The sequence below is a fragment of the Eschrichtius robustus genome, chromosome 11 (genome assembly GCF_028021215.1).
Source record: "Eschrichtius robustus isolate mEscRob2 chromosome 11, mEscRob2.pri, whole genome shotgun sequence".
Lineage (NCBI taxonomy): Eukaryota > Metazoa > Chordata > Mammalia > Artiodactyla > Eschrichtiidae > Eschrichtius > Eschrichtius robustus.
The window spans coordinates 104,637,254-104,653,692 of NC_090834.1; positions in this window are offsets into that span (position 1 = coordinate 104,637,254).

Here is a 16,439-nt window from a genome sequence, read left to right on the forward strand (position 1 = left end):
AGCAGCCAGCAGAAGCAAGGAGAACTACAGTCTTGCAGCCTGTGGGATGAAAAACAGATTCACAGAAAGACAGACAAATTGAAAAGGCAGAGGACTATGTACCAGATGAAGCAACAAGATAAAACCCCAGAAAAACAACTAAATGAAGTGGAGATAGGCAACCTTCCAGAAAAAGAATTCAGAATAATGATAGTGAAGATGATCCAGGACCTCGGAAAAAGAATGGACGCAAGGATCGAGAAGATGCAAGAAATGTTTAACAAAGACCTGGAAGAATTAAAGAACAAACATCTAGAAGAATTAAAGAACAAACAAACAGAGATGAACAATACAATAACTGAAATGAAAAATACACTAGAAGGAATCAATAGCAGAATAACTGAGGCAGAAGAACGGATAAGTGACCTGTAAGACAGAATGGTGGAATTCACTGCCATGGAACAGAATAAAGAAAAAAGAATGAAAAGAAATGAAGACAGCCTAAGAGACCTCTGGGACAACATTAAACACACCAACATTCACATTATAGGGGTCCCAGAAAGAGAAGAGAGAGAAAGGACCTGAGAAAATATTTGAAGAGATTATAGTCAAAAACTTCCCTAACATGGAAAAGGAAATAGCCACCCAAGTCCAGGAAGTGGAGGGAGTCCCAGGCAGGATAAACCCAAGAAGAAACACACCGAGACACATAGTAATCAAATTGGCAAAAATTAAAGACAAAGTATTAAAAGCAGCAAGGGAAAAATGACAAATAACATAACAAGGGAACTCCCATAAGGTTAACAGCTGATTTCTCAGCAGAAACTCTACAAGCCAGAAGGAAGTGGCATGATATATTTAAAGTGATGAAAGGGAAGAACCTACAACCAAGATTACTCTACCCAGCAAGGATCTCATTCAGATTCAATGGAGAAATCAAAAGCTTTACAAACAAGCAAAAGCTAAGAGAATTCAGCACCACCAAACCAGCTCTACAACAAATGCTAAAGGAACTTCTCTAAGTGGGAAACACAAGAGAAGAAAAGGACCTACAAAAACAAACCCAAAACAATTAATAAAATGGTCATAGGAACGTACATATTGATAATTACCTTAAAGGTGAATGGATTAAATGCTCCAACCAAAAGACACAGGTTTGCTGAATGGATACAAAAACAAGACCCATATATATGCTGTCTACAAGAGACCCACTTCAGACCTAGGGACACATACAGACTGAAAGTGAGGGGATGGAAAAAGATATTCCATGCAAATGGAAATCAAAAGAAAACTGGAGTAGCAATACTCATATCAGATAAAATAAACTTTAAAATAAAGAATGTTACCAGAGACAAGGAAGGACACTACATAACAATAAAGGGATCAATCCAAGAAGAAGCTATAACAATTATAAATATATATGCACCCAACATAGGAGCACCTCAATACATAAGGCAAATGCTAACAGCTATAAAAGAGGAAATTGACAGTAACACATAATACTGGGGAACTTTAACAGCTCACTTACACCAATGGACAGATCATCCAGACAGAAAATTAATAAGGAAACACAGGCTTTAAATGACACAGTAGACCAGATAGATTTCATTGATATTTAATTGATATTTATAGGACATTCCATCTGAAAACAGCAGATTACACTTTCTTCTCAAGTGCACACGGAACATTCTCCAGGATAGATCACATCTGGGTCACAAATCAAGCCTCAGTAAATTTAAGAAAATTGAAATCATATCAAGCATCTTTTCTGACCACAACGCTATGAGATTAGAAATAAATACAGGGGGAATAAAACGTAGAAAACACAAACACATGGAGGCTAAACAATACATTACTAAATAACCAAGAGATCACTGAAGAAATCAAAGAGGATATCAAAAAATACCTAGAGACAAATGACAACAAAAACACAATGATCCAAAACCTATGGGATGAAGCAAAAGCTGTTCTAAGAGGGAAGTTTATAGCAATACAATCCTACCTCAAGAAACAAGAAAAATCTCAAATAAACAATCTAACCTTACACCTAAAGGAACTAGAGAAAGAAGAACAAACAAAACCCAAAGTTAGTAGAAGGAAAGAAATCATAAAGGTCAGAGCAGAAATAAATGCAATAGAAACAAAGAAAACAGTAACAAAGATCAATAAAACTAATAGCTGGTTCTTTGAGAAGATAAAATTAATAAACCTTAAGCCAGACTCATCAAGAAAAAGAGGGAGAGGACTCAAATCAATAAAATTAGAAATGAAAAAGGAGAAATTACAACTGACACCGCAGAAATACAAAGCGTCGTAAGAGAATATTACAAGCAACTCTATGTCAATAAAATGGACAACCTGGAAGAAATGGGAAAATTCTTAGAAAGGTATAACTTTCCAAGACTGAACCAGGAAGAAATAGAAAATATGAACAGACCAATCACAAGTAATGTAATTGAAACTGTGATTAAAAATCTCCCAACAAACAAAAGTCCAGGACCAGATAGCCTCACAGGTGAATATCATCAAACATTTAGAGAAGAGCTAACACCCATCTGTCTCAAACTCTTACAAAAAATTGCAGAGGAAGGAACACTCCCAAACTCATTCTACGACGCCACCATCACCCTGATATCAAAACCAGACAAAGATACTACAAAAAAAGAAAATTACAGACCAATATCACTGATGAATATAGATGCAAAAAAATCCTCACCAAAAACTAGCACACAGAATCCAACAACACATTAAAAGGATCATACACCATGATCAAGTGGGATTTATCCCAGGGATGCAAGGATTCTTCAATATACGCAAATCAATCAATGTGATACACCGTGTTAACAAATTGAAGAATAAAAACCATATGATCCTCTCAATAGATGCAGAAAAAGCTTTTGACAAAATTCAACACTGATTTATGATAAAAACTCTCCAGAAAGTGGGCATAGAGGGAACCTCCCTCAACATCATAAAGGCCATATACGACAAACCCACAGCAAACATCATTCTCAATGGTGAAAAACTGAAAGCATTTCCTCTAAGATCAGGAACAAGACAAGGATGTCCACTCTCACCACTATTATTCAACATAGTTTTGGAAGTCCTAGCCATGGCAATCAGAGAAGAAAAAGAAATAAAAGGAATACAAATTGGAAAGGAAGAAGTAAAACTGTCACTGTTTGCAGATGACATGATACTATACATAGAGAATCCTAAAGATGCCACCAGAAAACTACTAGAGCCAATCAATGAATGTGGTGAAGTTGCAGAATACAAAATTAATGCACAGAAATCTCCTGCATTCCTATACACTAATGATGAAAAATCTGAAAGAGAAATTAAGGAAACACTCCCATTTACCATTGCAACAAAAAGAATAAAATACCTAGGACTAAACCTACCTAGGGAGACAAAAGACCTGTATGCAGAAAACTATAAGACACTGATGAAAGAAATTAAATATGGTATCAACAGATGGAGAGACATACCATGTTCTTGGATCGGAAGAATCAATATTGTGAAAATGACTATACTACCCAAAGCAATCTACAGATTCAATGCAATCCCTATCAAATTACCAATGGCATTTTTTACAGAACTAGAACAAAAAAATCCTAAAATTTGTATGGAGACACAAAAGACCCCAAATAGCCAAAGCAATCTTGAAGGAAGAAAACAGAGCTGGAGGAATCAGACTCCCTGACTTCAGACTATACTACAAAGCTACAGTAATCAAGACAGTACGGTACTGGCAGAAAAACAGAAATACAGATAAGTGGAACAGAATAGAAAGTTGCACCTATGGTCAACTAATCTATGACAAAGGAGGCAAAGATATACAATGGAGAAAAGATAGTATCTTCAATAAGTGGTGCCTGGAAAACTGGACAGCTACATGTAAAAGAATGAAGTTAGAACGCTCCCTAACACCATACACAAAAATAAACTCAAAATTGATTAAAGACCTAAATATAAGGACAGACACCATAAAACTCTTAGAGGAAAACATAGGAAGAACACTCTGACATAAATCACAGCAAGATCTTTTTTGACCCACCTCCTAGAGTAATGGAAAAAACAAAAATAAACAAATGGGACCTAATGAAACTTCAAAGCTTTTGCACAGCAAAGGAAACTATGAACAAGACAAAAAGACAACCCTCAGAATGGGAGAAAATATTTGCAAACAAGTCAACGGACAAAGGATTAATCTCCAAAATATATAAACAGCTCATGCAGCTCAATATTAAAAAAGCAAACAACCCAATCAAAATATGGTCAGAAGACCTAAATAGACATTTCTCCAAAGAAGACATACAGATGGCCAAGAGGCACCTGAAAAGTGCTCAACATCACTAATTATTATAGAAATGCAAATCAAAACTACAATGACGTATTACCTCACACCGGTCAGAATAGCCATCATCAGAAAATCTACAAACAGCAAATGCTGGAGAGGGTGTGGAGAAAAGGGAACCCTCTTGCACTGTTGGTGGGAATGTAAATTGATACAGCCACTATGGAAAACAGTAAGGAGGTTCCTTAAAAAATTAAAAATAGAATTACCATATGACCCAGCAATGCCACTACTGGGCATATACTCAGAGAAAACCATAATTCGAAAAGACACATGCACCCCAATGTTCATTGCAGCACTATTTACAATAGCCAGGTCATGGTAGCAACCTAAATGTCCATCGACAGATGAATGGATAAAGAAGATGTGGTACATATACACAATGGAATATTACTCAGCCATAAAAAGGAACGAAATTGGGTCACTTGCAGAGACCTGGATGGATCTAGAGACTGTCATACAGAGTGAAGTAAGTCAGAAAGAGAAAAACAAATATCGTATATTAACACATATATGTGGAACCTAGAAAAATGGTACAGATGAACTGGTTTGCAAGGCAGAAATAGAGACACAGTTGTAGAGAACAAACGTATGGCCACCAAGGGGGGAAAGCGGGGTGGGGGTGGGATGAACTGGGAGATTGGGATTGACATATATACACTAATATGTATAAAATAGATAATAAGAACCTGCTGTATTTAAAAACTTAAATTAAAAAAAGGGTAATCATAAGAAAGCTGGGATGGCTAAATTAATTAATATAAGATAAAATAGACTTTCAGATAGAGTATTATCAGAGGGAATGTCATAATAAGGAAATCATTAATTCATTAAGAAGACATAAAAATCCAAAATTTGTATGAATCTAATAATTGAAATATGTGAAGCAAAAATTGACCAACTAAAAAGAGAAATAGACAAATCCATAATCATAGTTGGAGGTTTTAACACCTCCTTTTAGTAATTTATAAAACAGACCAAAAAAATGAATAAAGATATAGAATTTTGAACAATACCATCAACCAGTTTCACCTACTGACATGTATCCAACACTGCATCCAACTACTGAATACACATTCTTTTCAAGAGTACATTGAACATTCTTCAAGATAGACCATATGTTAGGCCATAAAATAAATATATATCACTAAATATAAAATAAAATGATACAGAGTATATTCTCTGACAACTGTGTTAAATTAGGAGTTGATTACAAAGGAATGTCCAGAAAATCTCCAAGTATTGGGAAATTATCATATTACCAGATAATCCATGGGCTCAAAGAAATTGCAAGGAATTAGAAAATATTTTTAGGGGCTTCCCTGGTGGCGCAGTGGTTAAGAATCCGCTTGCCAATGCAGGAGACACGGGCTTGAGCCCTGGTCCGGGAAGATCCCACATGCCGCAGAGCAACTAAGCCCATGGGCCACAACCACTGAGCCTGCGTTCTAGAGCCCACAAGCCACAACTACTGAAGCCCACGTGCCGCAACTACTGAAGGCTGTGCGCCTAGAGCCTGTGCTCCACAGCAAGAGAAGCCACCGCAATGAGAAGCCCGCGCACCGCAACGAAGAGTAGCCCCCGCTCGCTGCAACTAGAGAAAGCCGGCACGTGCAGCAACGAAGACCCAATACAGCCAATAAATTAATTAATTAATGAAATAAATCTATTTTTTTAAAAAAAGAAAATATTTTTAAATGAATGATGATGAAAACATATCAAAATTTATGGGATACAACTAGCAGTGCTTAAAGGGAAATTTATACCTTTAAATGCTTGTTTTAGAAAAGGTATGAAATCAATGAAATATAAAATACAATTAAAGAAAGTAAATACAATAAAAAATTAGTTTTTTGAAAAAAATTGATAAATCTCTAGCAAGAATAATGAAGAAAAAAAGAAAACATCTCACACCATACACAAAAATAAACTCAAAATGGCTTAAAGATTTAAATAGAAGACATGACACCATAACACACCTAGAAGAGAACATTAGCAAAACATTATCTTACATAAATTGTACCAATGTTTTCTTAGGTCAGTCTCCCAAGGCAATAATAGAAATAAAAGCAGAATAAACAAATGGGACCTGATCAAATTTACAAGCTTTTGTACAGCAAAGGAAACCATAAACAAAATGAAAAGATAACCTATGGAATGGGAGAAAATATTTGCAGATGACGTGACAGACAAGGGTTTAATTTCCAGAATATACAAACAGCTCATACAACTCAATAACAAAAAAACAAACAACCCAATTAAAAAGTGGGCAGAAGACCTAAACAGACATTTCTCCAAAGAAGACATATACATGGAAAGAGGTTCAACATCACTAACAGAGAAATGCAAATCAAAACTACAATGAGGGACTTCCCTGGTGGTCCAGTGGCTAAGACTCCACGCTCCCAATGCAGGGGGGCCAGGTTCAATCACTGGTCAGGGAGCTAGATCCCACATGCTGCAACTAAAATTCCTGCATGCCGCAACTAAGACCCGACTTGGCCAAATAAATTAATTAATTTTAAAAAACTATTAAAAAAAAACCTACAGTGAGGTATCACCTCACACCTGTCAGAATGGCCATCATTAAAAACTCTACAAATAACAAATGCTGGAGACGGTGTGGAGAAAAGGGAGCCCTCCTACACTGTTGGTGGGAATGTAAGTTGGTACAGCCACTATAGAAAACAGTAAGGAGTACAGATGAACCGGTTTGCAGGGAAGAAATTGAGACACAGATGTAGAGAACAAATGTATGGACACCAAGGGGGGCAAAGCGGCGGCGGGTGGGCGTGCTGTATAACCTGCTGTATAAAAAAATAAATAAAATAAAATTCAAAAATTAAGAAAAACCCCCAACAGTATGGAGGTTCCTCAGAAAACTAAAAATAGAATTACCATGTGATCCAGCAATCCCACTCCTGGGCATATATCCAGACAAAACTCTAATCCAAAAAAATACATGCATCCAAATGTTCATTGCATCACTATTCACAATAGCCAAGACATGGAAACAACCTAAATGTCCATCAACAGATGAATGGCTAAAGAAGATGTGGTACTATACACAGTGGAATACTACTCAGCCATAAAAAAGAATGAAATAATGCCATTTGCAGCCACATGGATGCCACTTGAGATCATCATACTAAGTGAAGTAAGTCAGACAGAGAAAGACAAACACTATCTGCAGCCAATCAGTCTCCTGGCTTCTCAATGACCTTGAGATAAAGTCTAACTCCTTAACATGACTTGCAAGGCCCTTTTGATCTATACTTGCTGCCTCCACCCCACCCCACCCCACCCCGGGCCTTAAATCTCACTCTTCTTGCCTGAAATTCTCCCTTCCACTTCCCCACCTCTTGTCTGTCTCTGTGTTCCAGACCTACTGAACTTCTTTCAGCTCCTCAGAAGCTGCCGAGTTCTCTCGGATTTCTGTGCCTACAGGAGTCTCTTCTCACTTCCAGGAACACTTTTGCCATCCCCACTCCTCAGTCCCTTTTCACCTGGCTAATTCCTTGCAAACTTCTGGGCTCTCTGTCACTCTAGTACCTGTATCTCTCCTTAACACTTAGCCCTTGACTCCTTTGTACTTAACTCACTATCTTGCGAGTGTTATGTATTTGCTGTGTCCTCTCCATACTGGGAGCTCCACGGGACCAGGGGCTATTCTATTTAATTATACATATGTTTACACACGCACACACACAGATCTTGTACACACTGCTAGTAAAGTTGATTGTTTCTGAGTAGAGAGGATAAGCATTTTTTTAATGTTTTAAAATACTTATCTATATTTTCTGATTTTTATAATAAACATTCTTGTTTTCCTAATAATAAAAAATAATAACACAATTTCAAGACTTACTGTAAAGCTACAGTAATCATAACAGTGTGGAAGTGGCAAAGAACAGACAGATAGATCAATGGGACAGAATAGAGAGTCTAGAAATAGACCCACACAAATACAGTCAACTGAACTTTGACAGAGGAGCAAAGGCAATACAGTGGAGAAAAGAGAATTTTTTCAACACATGGTGTTGGTACAACTTGACATCCACATACAAAAAAATGATCTAGACACAGACCTTAGACCCCTCACGAAAAATTAACTCAAAATGGATTATAGACTTAAATGTAAAACACAAAACCATAAAACTATAAGGTAACCTGGGAGAACATTTAGATGATCTTGAATTTGGCAATGGCTTTTTATGTACCACACCAAAGCCATGACCCATGAAAGAGATAACTGATAAGCTGGACTTCATTAAAATTAAAAACTTATGCTCCGTGAAAGATACTGTCAAGAGAATGAGAACACAAGCCACAGACTGGGAGAAAATATTTGCAAAAGACGTATCAGATACAGGACTGTTACCTAAAATACACAGAGAACTCTCAAAACTCAAAAAATAAGAAAACAAATGGGAGAAAATAATTGCAAACCGTATATCTGATAAGGAACTCACACAACTTAATAGCAAAAATATATAAGGAACTCATACAACTCAATAGCAAAAAAATCAAATCATGTACCTGTTGGCCATTTGTATACCTTTGTATACGTTCTCTGGAAAAAATGTTTATTCCGGTCTGTATTTTAAAACCCCCCAGTAGTCCTTTCTTCCTATGTGTGTCCTTTTCTTTTACACAGAACACTTCACTTCTGACACTTTGGTCACCAAATGTGAAGGGGGTTTCCCCACACCAAGCAATTCTGTGACACCAGCAATTTAGCGCAATTCTGACACTGTGTACCTGGAGATAGCATCAGACCCTACAGGGTAAGGGCTCAGTCCCACCAGACTGTCCCACACACCACCACTTCAGATGCCAGTAGAAAGTTCAGGTGGTTACCTGTGCTTCTGACCCACTGGCTATAAATCAGAGATTCCCACAATGCCTTCCTTGGATTCAATTAATTTGCTAGAGTGGCTCACAGAACTTAGGAAAACAGTTTACTTACTGTTTACCAGTTTATTATAAAAGGATGTGATAAAGGATACAGATGAACATCCAGATGGAAGAGATGTGTAGGGGGCAAGGTATGCGGGAAGTGGCGCCGAGCCCCCACGCCCTGTCCATTTGCACCACTCTCGCCACACCTCCGTGTGGTCACCAACCTGGAAGCTCTCCAAACCCCATACTTTTAGGATACTTATGGAGGCTTCCTCACGCAGGCAAGATCAATCATTAACTCCATTTCCAGCTCCTCTCTCCTCTCTGGAGGATGGGGGAATGGGGCTGAAAACTCCGAGCCTCTGATTATGGCTTGATCTTTCTGGTGACCAGCCCTCATCCAGGAGCCCACCCAGAGTCACCTCATTAGAACAAAAGACACTCCTATCACCCAGAAAATTACAAGGGTTTCAGGAACTGGGGACAGAGACCAACAGATATTTTCTATTACCTCACAAGATACTTTGTCCATTTTTAAATTGGATTATTTGATTTTTTTGCTATTGAGTTGTATGAGTTTCTTATATATTTTTGCTATTAAGTTGTGTGAGTTCCTTATCAGATATATGGTTTGCAATTATTTTCTCCCATTTATTTTATTTTTGAGTTTTGAGAGTTCTCTGTGTATTTTAGATAACAGTCCTGTATCAGATATGTCTTTTGCAAACATTTTCTCCCAGTCTGTGGCTTGTGTTCTCATTCTCTTGACAGTGTCTTTCACAGAGCATAAGTTTTTAATTTTAATGAAGTTCAGCTTATCAGTTATCTCTTTCATGGGTCATGGCTTTGGTGTGGTACATAAAAAGCCATTGCCAAACTCAAGATCATCTAAATGTTCTCCCAGGTTATCTTATAGTTTTACGGTTTTGTGTTTTATGGTATATATACACGATGTAATATTATTTGTCCATAAGAAAGAAGGAAATCCTGCCATTTGTGATATGGATGGAATTTGAGGGCCTTATGCTACGTGAAATAAGTCAGTCAGAGGAAGACCAATACTGTATGATCTCAATTATATGTGGAATCTAAAAAAACCAAACTCAGAAACAGAGAGCAGAATTGTGGTAGCCAGAGAGATGGAGAAGAAAGAGTGATGGTGGTCAAAGGGCACACATTTCCATTTATAAGATGAATAAGTTCTGGGGATCTAACGTACCGCAGCATGGTGACTACAGTTAACCATACTGTACCGTATGTTTGAAAATTGCTAAGGGAGTAGATCTTAAAAGTTCTCACCATATATACACACAAAAAGAACTATGTGAGGTGGTAGACATATCTTAGTCTATTTGGGCTGCTATAACAGAAATGTCATTGACTGGGTAGCTTGTAAACAACAGAAATTTATTTCTCACAGTTCTGGAGGCTAGGAAGTCCAAGATCAAGGTGCTGGCAGATTGGGTGTCTGGCGAGAGGGTTCACTTCCTAGATGGCTGTCTTTTTGCTTTAACTTCGCATGGTGGAAGGGTCAAGGACTTCTTGTAAAGGACACTATTCCCATTTATGAGGGCTCCACCCTCATGACCTAATCACCTCCCAAAGGCCTCATCTCCACACATATAACATTGGGGATTAGATCTCAACAGATGAACTTGAGGGAGACACAAATATTCAGTGCATAGTATACTGTATGATTCCAATTATATGACATTCTGGAAAAGGCAAAATTATGGAAACAGTAAAAGGCCAGGGGATAGAGGGGAGGGAGGGGTGAATAGGTAGAGCATAGAGGATATTTAGGGCAGTGAAACTATCTTGTATGATACTGTAATGGTAGATACATGTGTCAAAACCCATAGAATGTATAACACAAAGAGTAAACCCTAATGTAAACAATGGACTTTGGGTAATGATGTGTCAATATTGGTAATCAGTTGTAACAAATGTACCGCTGGTAGGGAATGTTGATAATGGGGGAGGCTGTGTGTGTGGACATATAGGGGGTATATGGGAAACTCTCTGAACTTCCTGCTCAATTTTGCTGTGAACCACAAACTGCCCTAAAGAATAAGTGTATTAATCATGATTATGTTGGAAAAAGAAGAACAGTTTGTTCTTTGAAGACAAAAATCAAGGTGTTTTTGTTAAAAAAAAAAAAAAAGAATAAGTGTATTAAAAAAATTAATGAAAGAGACCTTAAAAATCAAAAACCAACTGTCAGAGGTAATCCCACCCTGAGTCAAAATGCTAGGTGGTGTCTGAAAGTACCCACTTTCTAAATCTGGGATATGAGCAAGTTATGTGAACACTCCAGGGCTTGATTTATTTTCTGCTTGAAAATAAAGAGTTGGGCAAGGTCAGCGGTTCTCGTGCTTTTGAGTTTTTCATGAAGAAGTAAATTAAAAATGGAAATGAGTGTAGAGGTGTCCACTTTTCATTTTGTGAAATAAACATATTTTCAAAACTCCACCATCTACTGTTACCATTTCATTATTAAAAAACATTTTAGCACAGAAAATTAGGACATAATTTTTAAAAAGGCAATCATTTTAATTGAATACCCTTAGTTTTATGAAAAACTCTACATTTTCCTTTATTTTTCTATTTTTTCAACTAACTGCTGAAAACTCTATGCTATCTGGAACCAGTTTGTGGACCAGTACTTGGAATGACTAAATGATGTCTTCCAAACCTAATATTCTGAGGCTTGATGCACAAGTAGGTTGGTGTGGCAGAAACGTCCAAAGTGCTGGTCCTAAGCAAACAGTGAACACTAACCATCAGGGCCGAAGTCCCTGACATTTATGCTGAGCATATTATTGCTAATGCTTAAAACAACCCCACGGGGTAGGTATCATCGATGCAAAAAACTGAGGCTTGGAGGGCTTCCCTGGTAGTGCAGTGGTTGAGAATCTGCCTGCCAATGCAGGGGACACGGGTTCGAGCCCTGGTCTGGGAAGATCCCACATGCCGCGGAGCAACTGGGCCCGTGAGCCACAATTACTAAGCCTGCGCGTCTGGAGCCTGTGCTTCGCAACAAGAGAGGCCGCGATAGTGAGAGGCCCGCGCACCGCGATGAAGAGTGGCCCTCGCTTGCCGCAACTTGAGAAAGCCGTCGCATAGAAACGAAGACCCAACACAGCCAAAAAAAATTAAATAAATAAATAAATAAATAAATAAGTCAGGAGCTCTTAAAAAAAAAAAAAACTGAGGCTCGGAAAGACAGAGTAACCTGTCAGAGTCCAGCTATAGCAGTTGCAGCACCAGGACACATACCCAAGCCGGTCTTGACTCCAAAGCCCATGTTGTTTCTGCCTTCAGGCTCTGGTTTTCTGCCTAGTATGCTCTTTTCTTCTGGTAGCAATATTCTCCTCTTCTGAAAATGGCTCCTTTCTGTGGTGCTCCAAGGACAATGGTGCTTCAAGGACAAGGACAACCCTGTCTGAAAAACTTTCACCGTTACACCCCCTACTGGACTCTTAATCGGCCTCCCCATAATGTTGCTCTGCTTACGAAATCCCTGAGCCCACCTGGGCAACGCCCACCTGGGCCAAGGGGCCTGTCCCAAGTAAGGAAAGGCATATGGCCTGTCCCACTCCCACCCTTATGAAGGAAGGTATATGTGCCTCGACCAATCAGTAAACGAAATTTTTACCTCGGACCATTCCTTTGTTTTGCTGGCTATAAAAACGGATGCATAGCACATGTTCGGGCTCCACTCTCCCAGACTACTAGGAAGAAGACCGCTGTTCTGGCAGCGACCATTCCCTTTAATAAATTCTATCTTCTTCACATTCTGCCTTATGTCTGGAAATTCTTTTCCAGCCGTGTTCAGACCATGACATTTGGTGGCCAGTCCAGGGATCTCTTTCCCCACCTCCTGTCCTCATTCCTTGGGACCCTCTGTGAACAGGCAAGTTGCTGTGGAAGCGAAGGAGGAACTCTGGCTAGGGCCACAGCCTGGTGTGTTCCAAAGGCTCCAGGGCTCACTTCGCCCCAGTAACTGCCGCCCAGAACAGGTGAGGATCCCTCTGTCTCCCTTCCGACTGAGGACTGGGCCTATTGGTATGGTGTGGGCACGGGCCAGGCATTTAAAAGCCATTAGGGCGCCGGCCGCTGGAAGACTCCTGTGAAAGGATAAGGGGGTCACGGAACGGACCAGGCTATTAGAGCATCGGCCCCCAGCAAGACAACTTCTGAGCAACGCGAGGCACATTGTGGATGAAGAAAAACACGAAGCCCACAGTCCCTTGGCCACCAACTCCTCAGTAGGGTTAGAAGGAGGACTCCTCAGTCCTCTTTTCTGTTGCTTCTGCTTCTTTCTCCTCGGCTGCGACTGACTCCAAAGGACCTCGCCGCCTCCAGATCGTCCCAAGAGCTCCTTCCCATCCCTGAGAGTCTTCTAATGGTGAGTCAATTCCCAGCTGGCTTGCGGGGATTCCCCTCTCCGTACACTGGCGCCCTGGCCGCATGGTTTCTCACTGCTCTGACCACCTCCCAGGGTCAGACGGGACTTTTGGGATGGTCGGTCTTTTTATGCCTTAGTCGCACGGCGATGTCACTGAGACAAAGAGGGAGGCCTTTTTGCCCATCAGTGATTCTCAGTACCCCCATTCTACGGCATTGGGGCTAAGTATAGGTTCAGGCAGGTCTATCCCCTTAGACTCACCTCTTAGTTGTATTCTCAGGAAATGGAAGGAATTTGACCCAGACAATCTCAAAAGGAAGAGGCTCATATTCTTCTGTAACACGGCTTGGCCCAAGTACAAACTGGGGGACCAAGAATGATGGCCTCTTAATGGGACACTAAATTATATCACCATCCTCCAACTTGATCTCTATTATTGGAGGCTGGGAAAGGATTCCAAGGTTCTGTACATCAGGGCTTCAAGGCCCTCAGTCAGAATCCGAACCTGAGGGACTCCTGTCGTGTGTTTCTCTCCAAGGCCGCTTTAATGCCTCGTCCTCTCCCCTGTCCTCCTCCTCCTTCAGCTTCACTACCTCGTCCCTCCCCATCTCCCCCTGCACCACATATCTTGGATGACCCTTCTTGTCCCCCATCTCACCAGCCTCCTCCACAACCCCCACCTCTCTACCCGCAAGCAGACCTTCCCTCCCCTCCCCACACTCGGTCACGAGCAGCCCAATGCTCTGAATCGAGTCCCAGCATGGTTCCCCTACGAGAGGTCGCTAATGGAGACCAAGGTACTATCAGGGTTCATGTCCCCTTCCCCACGTCCAATCTCTCATATTCAAGGGAAACTGGGCCCCTTAGCCAGGACCCCTCCACCTTCATCAGGGAATTCTAGGCCCTAACTATAGCCTTTGACTTAACCTGGCCAGATATTCCTGTGTCCTAACTACCTGCTGCATCACGAAGACAAGGCCGGGATCAGGGCCTTGGCTCAGGCCTGGGCAGGTGAGGCACACACCCGAGATCCTAATGAGAACCGAGCGGGGGAAGAGACAGTCCCACGGGCAGACCCAGGATGGAGATACCAGGCAAATGAAAATGGGCCAGCAGGAGGGCTCACTAGGAGAAACTTCATGACTACATATCTACTAGAAGGTATGAAAAAGCCAGTCATCAAACAGGACAATTATAAGAAACTCAGAGAAGTTACCCAGGAACCCTTTGAGAATGTGGCCCTTTTTCAGGCCCGATTGGTAGAGGCTATGAGGAAATACACCAACCTAGACCCTGAGACTCCTGAAGTTCAGGCTATATTGCAGTTCACTTTATAAGCCAGGCATCGCCAAGCATAAGACAGAAATTATGGAAACTAGAGCAAGGGCCACAGACCCCATTTTCTGTCCTATTGACAGGGCTTTAAGGTCTTCACGAATAGGGAGGAGGCTTCTAGGAGCAGACGAGAAAGAGAGGAGGAAAAATTAACACGACATGCTCAATATACGGCTCTTGCCATTACTCAGTCCCTCCCACGGCAAGGACTCGTGGCAGCCCATCTCCCGTCGCAGAAACCACAGCTGACCTGCCACCAGTGCGGTCAGCGGGGGCACAGTGAAGAACGGCCGCATCCCACCCCCCGATCCCCCGTGCCCTTACTGTCGTCAAAAGGGCCACTGGAAGAGGAGTTGTCCCTGCCGCCCTCAAGCTGGTAGGCCAACACCACGACCACCCAACACCTGGGGTATTTCGGGTCCCAGTCCCCTGGCTGAGGTCAAGGCCAGTTGCCCCTGTTGGTGGTAGTTGACTACCAGGAGTGAGAACGGGATTACGCTCAAGATCTGGGGCTCCTGGATGCGGATGACTGAAGGTGCCCAAGTCTCAATCTACAGGCCCCTATGTTCCCCAGAAGACTGGAGGAACCCCAGGTAACCCTGGATGTGGCAGGGGCTACTATAACCTTTCGAAGTGACACAGCGGCTACTTATTCAGCCCCGACCTCCTTCTCTGGTCCCACTCGCTGTTCCTCGATGCTCCTAACAGGGATGGGAACAGGCTCAGCCGGACTCTTAAAACTTTATTTTCATGGCCCGACAGCTCTCTCTTGAACTTACACAACAGATTGCCAACCTCGCAGCTCAAATTAACATGCTACAAGACAAATAATTTCTCTGCAGGAGTAGTTTTACAAAATAGAAGAGCTCTGGACCTCCTAAAGGCTTATCAGGGAGGGACTTGTGCAACGTTAAAGGAGGATTGCTGTTTTTTGGTCAACCATCCGGGCAAGGTCCAGCCCAATCTTCGGGCCATGTATTTTTAACCTTCTTGTTAAGTTTGTCTCTTCCAGAATACAACAAATAAACCTCCAAATGGTGATGCAACAAGAATACCGGGGGCTTCCCTGGTGGCGCAGTGGTTAAGAATCCGCCTGCCAACGCAGGGGACACGGGTTTGAGCCCTGGTCCGGGAAGATCCCACATGCCGCGGAGCAACTAAGCCCGTGCGCCACAGCTAGAGCCTGCACTCTAGAGCCTGTGAGCCACAACTACTGAAGCCCGCGTGCCTAGACCCCATGCTCCACAACAAGAGAAGTCTCTGCAATGAGGAGCCCGTGCACCGCAACGAAGAGTAGCCCCCACTCGCTGCAACTGGAGAATGCCCACACACAGCAACGAAGACCCAATGTGGCCAAAAATAAATAATAAAATAAAATAAATTAATTAAAAAAAAAACAAGAATACTGGACAGGGCTTCCCTGGTGGCCCAGTGGTTAAGAATCTGCCTGCC